This window comes from Mastomys coucha, unplaced genomic scaffold (genome assembly GCF_008632895.1).
Source record: "Mastomys coucha isolate ucsf_1 unplaced genomic scaffold, UCSF_Mcou_1 pScaffold12, whole genome shotgun sequence".
Classification (NCBI taxonomy): Eukaryota; Metazoa; Chordata; class Mammalia; order Rodentia; family Muridae; genus Mastomys; species Mastomys coucha.
In genome coordinates this window covers 13188569-13197732 of record NW_022196894.1, presented here as the reverse complement: position 1 = coordinate 13197732, position 9164 = coordinate 13188569, and positions in this window count along the sequence as shown.

Sequence of the window (9164 nt, the reverse complement as noted above, 5' to 3'; positions counted from 1 at the left end):
ACAAAAAACAAAAACAAAACAAAACAAAACAAAATTGCAAAGCTTCTATAAGGCAAAGGACACTGTCAATAGGACAAGGCAAACAACAGATTGGAAAAAGATCTTTACCAATCCTACATCTGATAGAGGGCTAATATCCAATATATACAAAGAACTCAAGAAGGTAGACTCCAGAGAACCAAGTAACCCTATTAAAAAATGGGGAAGAGTTAAACAGAGAATTCTCAACTGAGGAAACTCAAAGGTTGCAGAAACACCTAAAGAAATGTTCAACATCCTTAGTCATCAGGGAAATGCAAATCAAAATGACCCTGAGATTTCACTTCACAGCAGTCAGAATGGCTAAGGTGAAAAACACAGGTGGCAGCAGATGCTGGCAAGGACATAGAGAAAGAGGAACACTCTTCATTGCTGGTGGGATTGCAAGCTGGTATAACCACTCTGGAAATCAGTCTGATGGTTCCTCAGAATATTGGGCATAGTACTACCTGAGGACCCAGCTATACCACTCCTGGGCATATATCCAGAAGATGCTCCAACATGTAATAAGGACACATGCTCTACTATGTTCATAGCAGCCATATTTATAATAGCCAGAAGCTGAAAGCAACCCAGATGTCCCTTAACAGAGAAATGGATACAGAAAATGTGGTACATTTACACAATAGAGTTCTACTCAGCTATTAAAAACAATGACTTCATGAAATTCACAGTCAATTGGATGGAACTTGAGAATATCATCCTGAGCGAGTTGATTCAGTCACAAAGGTACAAACACGGTATGTACTCACTGATAAGTGGATATTAGCCCCAAGGTTCAGAAAATCCAAAATTCAATTCACAGACCATATGAAGCCTAAGAAGGAAGATCAAAATGTGAATGCTTCAGTGCTTTTTAGAAGGATGAACAAAATACTCACAGGAGGAAATATGGAGACAAAGTGTGGAGAAGAGACTGAAGGAAAGGCCATCCAGAGACTGCCCCACCCGGGGATCCATCCTATCTCTATACAGCCACCAAACCCAGACACTATTGTGGATGTTAGGAAGTGCTTGCTGATAGAAGCCTGATATGGCTGTCATCTGAGAGGCTCTTCCAGAGCCTGACAAATACAGAGGAGGAAGCTCGCAGCCAATCATTGGACTGTGCTCGAGAGTCCCTGATAGAAGAGATAGAGAAGGGACTGAAGGAGCTGAGAGGGTTTGCAGCCCCATGGAGGGAGCAACAGTGTCAACAGGCCAGACCTCTTGGAGCTCCTTGGGACTGGACCACCAACCAAAGAGTACACATGGAGGGAACCCATGCCGCTGGCCACATATGTGGCAGAAGATGGCCTTGTTGGAAATCAGTGGGAGGAGAGGCTCTCTGGCCTGAGGGTGTTGAATGCCCTAGTGTGGGGGAATGCCAGGGTGGGAGGATGGGAGTGGGTGGGTGGGAGAGCACCCTCATAGAGGCAGTGGGATGGGGGATAAAATAGGGGGTCTCCAAAGGGGATACCTGGAAAGGAGAAAACATTTGAAATAAATTTAAAAAAATCCAAGAAAAAAAAACCCAAAAATTTAAAAAATGAACTATTTTCATTTTATATTCTAAATTTGGGTATATATGTTTTCATTTTAATTTGATTCTAGGATTGATTTATTTCCTTCCTGATTTCTTCAAGGAAGAAAGGTAGTGTCTTTTGGTTCAGTAGCGTGTTATTTAATCTCCATAGGTCTGTGTATCTTCTAGAGCTTCTCTTGATGTTGATTTGTAATCCTATAATACTCAGATCAAATATAGTAAGAGGATTTATATGCCATAAAACACATGGTTTTATGGCATAGTATGTCGTCTACTTTATAGAGAACTTGCCATGGTATCTGAGAAAATGGGCATTCTACGGTGTACTAATGGAATGTTCTGTACACGTCTGTCAAGTCCTTGTGATTCATGCTGCCATTCAATCTACATGTTTATCTGTATGTTTTCATGTTGGGAAGACCTGCCAGTTGATGAGAGTGACCCCATGTGTGTTCACAATCAATAGTATTTGTTTTATAAAGTTGGGTGTTCGGGGCAGTTTAAATGGCCTCTTAATGAAATCTTTCCTAAATTAGTATGAAGGGACATTCCTTATGGTAACTCACTAGTTTTTATCTGAAGTCCATTTTATGAGGTATTGGAACCATAACACCTGCTTGTCTTTAAGCTCCATTATCTTGGACTATTTTTTTTTTTTTGATTCTTTCATTGTAAAGTTGATTCTATCTTTTAAGGTTAGGTACATTTCTTTGAGGCAGCAAACGTGGTTCTATAATTTTATACAATTAACTAACCTTTGTCTTTTGATTAATGACTTGAAATCATTAACATTCTTAATTGTATACTATTGTGTAATATTCAAAGTAGTGCATTGATTTCTGTCATTTTGTTAATTTTGTATGTTTGGGTTTTCCCTATCTTCTGTTTTGCTTTGCCGTTAGTCCAGAATGGCCTGTTCTTTTCTGTGGTCTCATGGATAGATCAATTTTGCTATTCCACTTGAAGTCTTGTCTATAGAGCTGGCTTGGTCATCAAAAATGATACTACACTAGCTTTGTCATGGAAAGGTTTTGGTTTGTGACGCATAACAACAGCTTTGCTGGATTTATTGTTTGCCATTCAGAACTTCAAATAAATCATTACAAGCACTTTCAGCTTTTATGTTTTCGATTACATGATCTTAATATTCTGATAGGCCTGCCTTGTGCGACTTGGTATTTATTTCTTTCTGTTTTTAATATATTTTTCCTGTATATTCAACATTTTAATTGTAATATAATCAAACATGACACTTTCCTGATCATTTTGTTTTAAGTACCCATTGTATATGAATCAGCATCTTTTTCCTAATTTTTGAAATTTTTGCTTTCTTATGTTTCTCTGGAAATTTTTCTTATAACTTAGAGTGACATTGTTTTCCTTCTCCTGTAATTGGTCCAAACTCCATGTGCCATGCATGTTATGAAGTATCCACTGCTCTCTTATGATGGCATCTCCACCCTTGTTGGATTGTTCCAGTCCCCATCCTTGTTGTATTGTTCCAGTCCTCCCACCTGTCCTCAAGCTCACATGCTCTGTCCTCTCCTTCATCCTTCTGGCTGTGAGATTCTCCACAGGCACTATTGAGATCCTTTGCATTTTACTTCCAGTCTTTCACATTAATCTTCATTAATTCCTCTCGTGCCTTGCATGGCCTTTCCTGTTTCATTCATTCCATTGCCTTTTGACTGAAAACAAACATTTTAAGAAGAAGATGGAGGAAGGGAAACAAAAGTTGCACATAGCAGCAGCAAAGAAAAGAAAGAGCCTGGGAAACTCTCCTCGAAACTTGGCTAGAACAGTAGTGAGGTCACCAATTTTAAAAGACGTGCACACTGGAAATGCACCGCTTTTTAATGGCTGTGTTGTTGATGGCCGAGAAGCTCCAGAATCCTGCAGAAGAGTGAGAGGGAAGATTGTAGGAACAAAAGGGTATAGAGAAAGTGGCCCTCTGAATCCACTAAGCAGGGTGCATAAGCACAGAAACTAAAGCAGTTAAGCACAGGGCCTGCATGGGTCTGCACCAGGTCCTCTGAGTGTGTGGTGTGGCTGTTAGGTTGAGATTCTGTGGGATTCCTCAGGCTGAATTCCAGATATGAGTAGAAACCCTGCATTGGTTGAGACATATTTGGATCCAGAGAATTGGCTGGTAAGCCCAGAACCTTGGTACTTATATGAGTCTGAGTGATATTTTAGAAGAAACTAAGAACTACTCCCTGACTTCTGCTGGTATCAGGGTATATAGTAAGCCAGCCACAATAAAAATCACTCTTCAGGATGCAGGAGCGTCTGGTTGGTACTCATTGGTCTATAACTCACTGAAGTCTTTGTAACTGCAAAGTCATTTCCTAGATGGTATGACTACCTGCGCATAGTGGCTGGCTGCCTAAAGACACTGACTTCATCTTCCTGAATATAACATGGGTGATGAGGTGAGTAAAGGCTTGGTACACAACGTAGCCCCCATCATTCCTCACCACGACATTCTCTGTGTTGTCACAAGCTTTTCTCTCTCCATGTTGACATTCAATCAGAAGATATTGAAACCTGAATCACAATGCACCTTAGATTGGTTCAAATAATAGGCCACAGGACCATACCAGATGGGAGAAGGAGTATGTGGTAGCCACACTGGGGATCAATGTAGCTTACAACAGAATGGTGAACCTACCCGCCACAGGGGGCCCATCCTTCTCCCTTCACTATGAGGGAAGATGTAGTCCTCATGGTAATGGATGTTGGATCCTCTGTGATGCTCTCCTGACGTACGAGAAGGGAAGGATGGGTAGGTGAGAATTTGTGTTACAGACTGCTTGTGGGTTTTTAGGAACCATGGAAGTCCTCATAGGAAGACTCCTTGACTTCAGTATATGCCACGGAATCATCTTACAGGAACTGGTGCTGCCTCTGGCACTTGCTGGAGTTATTGCCAGTGCCGCCTTGCCCGCTAAGGTTAGGGTTTGTGTAACCCCAAGTATCATGGTCATTCTTGAGAGCATCCAAGCATTGTAGGCATTGCACGGCTGACCTTTAGAGTACAGCAGTAGGAATAGGTGCCATCATAAGTATTTCAGGTCCGGGGCCCCTAGGTACCTGAACAATGCACTTAGTGCTGTCTGTTGCAGTGATAAAACACAAGGACCAAAAGCAGATCATGGGATAATATACATATTTGGAAACTACTTTAATTTTGAAATCTTAAAATATATATTTCACTCTCAGGTAAGAAAATCCTGCCATGAGGGGCCGATGATTAGAGACCACCAAATTAACTATTTGTGAAATGGGAAAAATGGGAGAGTAGAGTAGGAAACCAGAAGTCAAAAGAGACTGGAGACAACTGACTAGAAATTTGAGCAGAAAACTTACTGTATTTGAACAGAGTCAGGTAACAAGACAGATGAAACATCCATCAATGAGGAATTTTGAGGTTGTGCTTTCCTGTGGGGCAACTGAACCTCTTCTTGTACTCAGTCTTTGCAGGATAGAGAAACAACTGTCACATCTGCCATGCAAGTGATAAAGGAAAGATCTTTTATCACCTCAAATCCATATTCACACAGATGTTTCTGTCAACTTAGCCACATCCCAGCCCTGAAGAGGCATAGAGAAGAGAGACTGTGTTGTGTGCCCACAGGCCTGGGAAAAGGGCTGGAATATTGACTACCAAGCAGATTTCCATCCTGCAAGTGTCACAGTGGTGCCATAATGGCAGCCCTTACTCAGACATCCCATAACACATCTTATGCCATCCCAGAATAAATGTCACCATCAGACTAGACCTTTGATGGTAGTTTGGAAATGGTCGGGAAGGCAGAATTATAGACAGAAATCAGACTCCATCTGAGAACAATAAGCTTCAGACTCATTAGCAGATGTTTACATTATTATAAAAATGCTAATTAATTTGTGTGTGTGATCAGAGTGGTTTGTGCGAATGTGTGATGTGTGTGTGTAGATATGTGTGTCCATGTGTGCACACCAGAGCTTCATCATTCTCTGCCCTTTTCCCTTGAGATATTCTCATTCTCTCATTAATCACCATTAATCTCTGATGAACTCACCATTTCGGCTATAGTGGCTGACCAGAAAAATCCAGTAAATCCTCCTGCACACACACACACACACACACACATACACACACACACACATACACACACAAAACTTTAAGATTACAGATGTGCGTTTTGCCATCCCTGCCTTTTATGTGGGTACCAGGGATTAAACAGATACTCATGTTTGTGTAGAAAGCCATTTTACCTACTGAACATAGCTCCAGTCCCCTATAGCATGTTTTTGGTATCTATGATGACAGGAGCCACTTTTACTCAATGTCCTAGTGTTTCCTGCAGTTGAGTGTAATGACAAATGTGACTTGCAGCTGGAACTTCAGTGGGAGCAGTGAGGGAAGCCTCACACTAGCGCAGCATGAGAGTCAGTGACTTATTAGACCTCTTAGAAATCAGGCTCAGTTATTCACTAGATAAAGAGTGAACACACAGGTTTCTTCAATGTCCTTTTCACACAGACTCTCAAATTCTACATGACTCTGCCTACTACAAACCTCCCCATTTCCACAGGCCACATAGCAGATCCCTCATCAAGGTTAGCACAAAACCCTCTGAATCCAATCAAGCTTGATGTTACTGCTGCTCTCATTATAGTCAAGATGCCATCCTTAAAGTCTGAATGACAGAGGACTCGTACCATGTCTTGTTTCTGAATTTGTGGTTTATAGAGAGGGTGCTGTATGTGGAGGTTATGAAACACCAGGGCACTGGAAGCCAGAAGGAGAAATTGTGTCATTCAAGACAGCGAGACCTGCAAAGGCCACAGAAGCCCCTGCCTCAGACCCGTTTTGTCAAGTCTCCAGCTATGCTCTCCAGGTTCACTGAGAGCCAGAGACTAGGTAAAACCTATGAACTGTGTGTTGTTTCTCGGGAATCTGGTCATCGTCATGAGAAAAGTAAATCAGTGCTGGTAAATACACACACACACAAAAAAAATTCTTTTGCTTGTGAATATCATGATTGGTCACTTTTTTGCAATGACATCACTGGAACTTTAGTGAGGACTTGTAAACCCCGCCCACTGAAGGCACTGGCTGTGGTTGGGGGTTGTCCTCACACTGCAGACAGAGAAACTGGTGCTTGGGTGGCTGAAGAGTGTTTGGACTCAGACATTGGGTCACATAGACTTTGATCTTATTGATCACCTGGAAACAGATGTAGTTGATCTGGTTTCACCTCAAGAGGCTGAGTTTGTTTCCTGATCTGTTTTGACCTACTGAATTTGAGTTTATTTCCTGGTTTATTCATTTTGATCTATATCTCTTCAGTGGTTTTTGGGTTAATTTGTGCTTTTACTTTTGTTTCTTATTTTCTAGCACCTGTAATTTTGTTCATAAATGAGCATGATTCTTTGACATTTTTTTAAATTTAATTTTTCAGATTTTAAACTTTGTTAGTATGAAATAGTTGTTGAAAATAAGGAATTTCATGACAGTGTGCACTTTGAATACATTTCCACTATTATTATATTCTCCAAGCTTTGATGAACATAAGTTTGCCTATCCTGTTACCTATGTTCTGGACTCACCATGCCCTATCCCTCCAAAATGGAAAAAAATGCCATGTCCACTAAAGACAGCCCATACCACTGGAATGTCAAACAAAGGGTATTAGTCCATCCATAGGTTTTTAAGATAAAGGACTTGAGTATCACTGTAGAGGTAATGATGTGTGTAGTAGTGAGTTTTAGAGAACTCATGGTCATATCAAAAAAGCCATTAAAGCAGCCTGTAGGTTCACTGTCAAACTAGTCCAGGCCATATCCCTAATCCAGGTCTGCAAAGAGCTCCTGAGTCCGTCCCATCTTCCTATGATGCTTCCTGTTGTTAAAGTCAAAATGTCCTCCTCAAGATTTGATGGGAAACACCTCATACCTTCTGTGTGTCTGAATGCTTGGTCTCTAGCAGTCTGTGCTGATTAATTAGGAAGATCATGCATGAAACCCCAGTACTTTAGAAAGCGGGAGAAGTTGGGTGACTGGTTGCATCAAGGGCCCACCCAAGCCATGTAACCAGCTGCTTCTGACCCATCTTGCCAACTCACCAGCTCCACCAACTGCCATGCCTTCCCCCTCCTTTGAGAGCCCAGGAGAAAGGATATCTTTTGTCCCTTAGTTTGAAAGTTGTTGAGGATTTGTTCACTGTCATGATAAAAAATAATGCAGATTCTTGGGTTGTATAGATAAACTTCTTTAGGTATCCTCTTCTGTTACTGACACATCCCTTACAGTGACATCATGAAGAGCTTTGAGAGAAAGGATGGAAATTTGTTCATAGAAGGCATTGCAGTGTGCTGGGGTTTGTTCTGATGTTGTAGAGAAACTCTTATTAGATGGACAGCAGATGGACTCCACCATGGGCCCTGATATACTTGGGCATTACTAAGCTCTTAGTCCTTGCTATTGAGAGTTTTACTTTCTGTTATTGTGGGTTTCATGATCTGTGTTTCCTTTTGATTCATGCACTCACTGCTCTTGTATAAGTAACTGATTTTGGCTTTCTGTTCATTTTTTAAAATGGTCCTCTTTTGTCTCTGCTCCTCTCTGTTCCCAAGACAGGAGGGAGCCTGGCCAGAAGAGGCAGACAGGCTTCCTGTCAGACACATCCAGTAACCAGGGCACAAACTCTCTCCCCCTCATCTCCTCCAGGATGTGAAGTGTTAGCTCTCCACTTGTTATGATCACTGTTCCCAATGTACTAGTGCATGGACAGAGAAGTCATAATCATCCTTCTATGAAGAGACAGCCATCCTGAGTCTGCAGTCCACATGAGAGAACATTTCCCACACAGCCATACTCACTGGAAATGGTGAGAGTTATGAAGCCAGCATAGCAGCTTCACATAGTTCCAGCAAGGCTGTGTGGAGGGCTAAATGGCTCTCCTCCTATCTCTCACTTCTGGGTTTTGGTCTCTGTGTATTTGATTCTTAGGGACTTTCTGCATTCATATTTATTTTAGGTCTTTTCCTGAGAAAAACTATGTCTGAGTCTTTTTAGGAAAATCCTAAAATTAACTTTATCTGGTCCTATTTGGAAGTCTTCCTTACGGAGATCATCCAGCACAGAGAAGCACATAGCTAGATGAGGCCATTACTCCAGGAATCTTCTTGGCATCTTCCCCTTAGCAAACTCAGATAATATAACTGGTACAGGGTAAACACAGGTAATTGACAAGCTGAATGGCCAGGGGGTTGCAGATTCCAGGCATCTTTATTATATGCTTAGAGCCTTCTGAAAACGCAGTTTAAAGATAGGGAATCATACAGGGTACCCCCCCCGGAGGTAAATAAGATAGATGGACTAAATTAAATCATTCTTACTTTGTAGCAGAGATAATGAAACATATAATAAAAGAAGCTAGGTTTTAGTATTTGCTGTTCATAAAAAGATGAGTTCAGATATTTCCTGTTTGTGTAGACTGTTTTCAAAGAACAAAAATACTGCCAACCTAAAAACAGGCTGTCATCAATGCAATCCCCATCAAAATTCCAACTCAATTCTTCACAGACTTAGAAAGAGCAATTGGCAGATT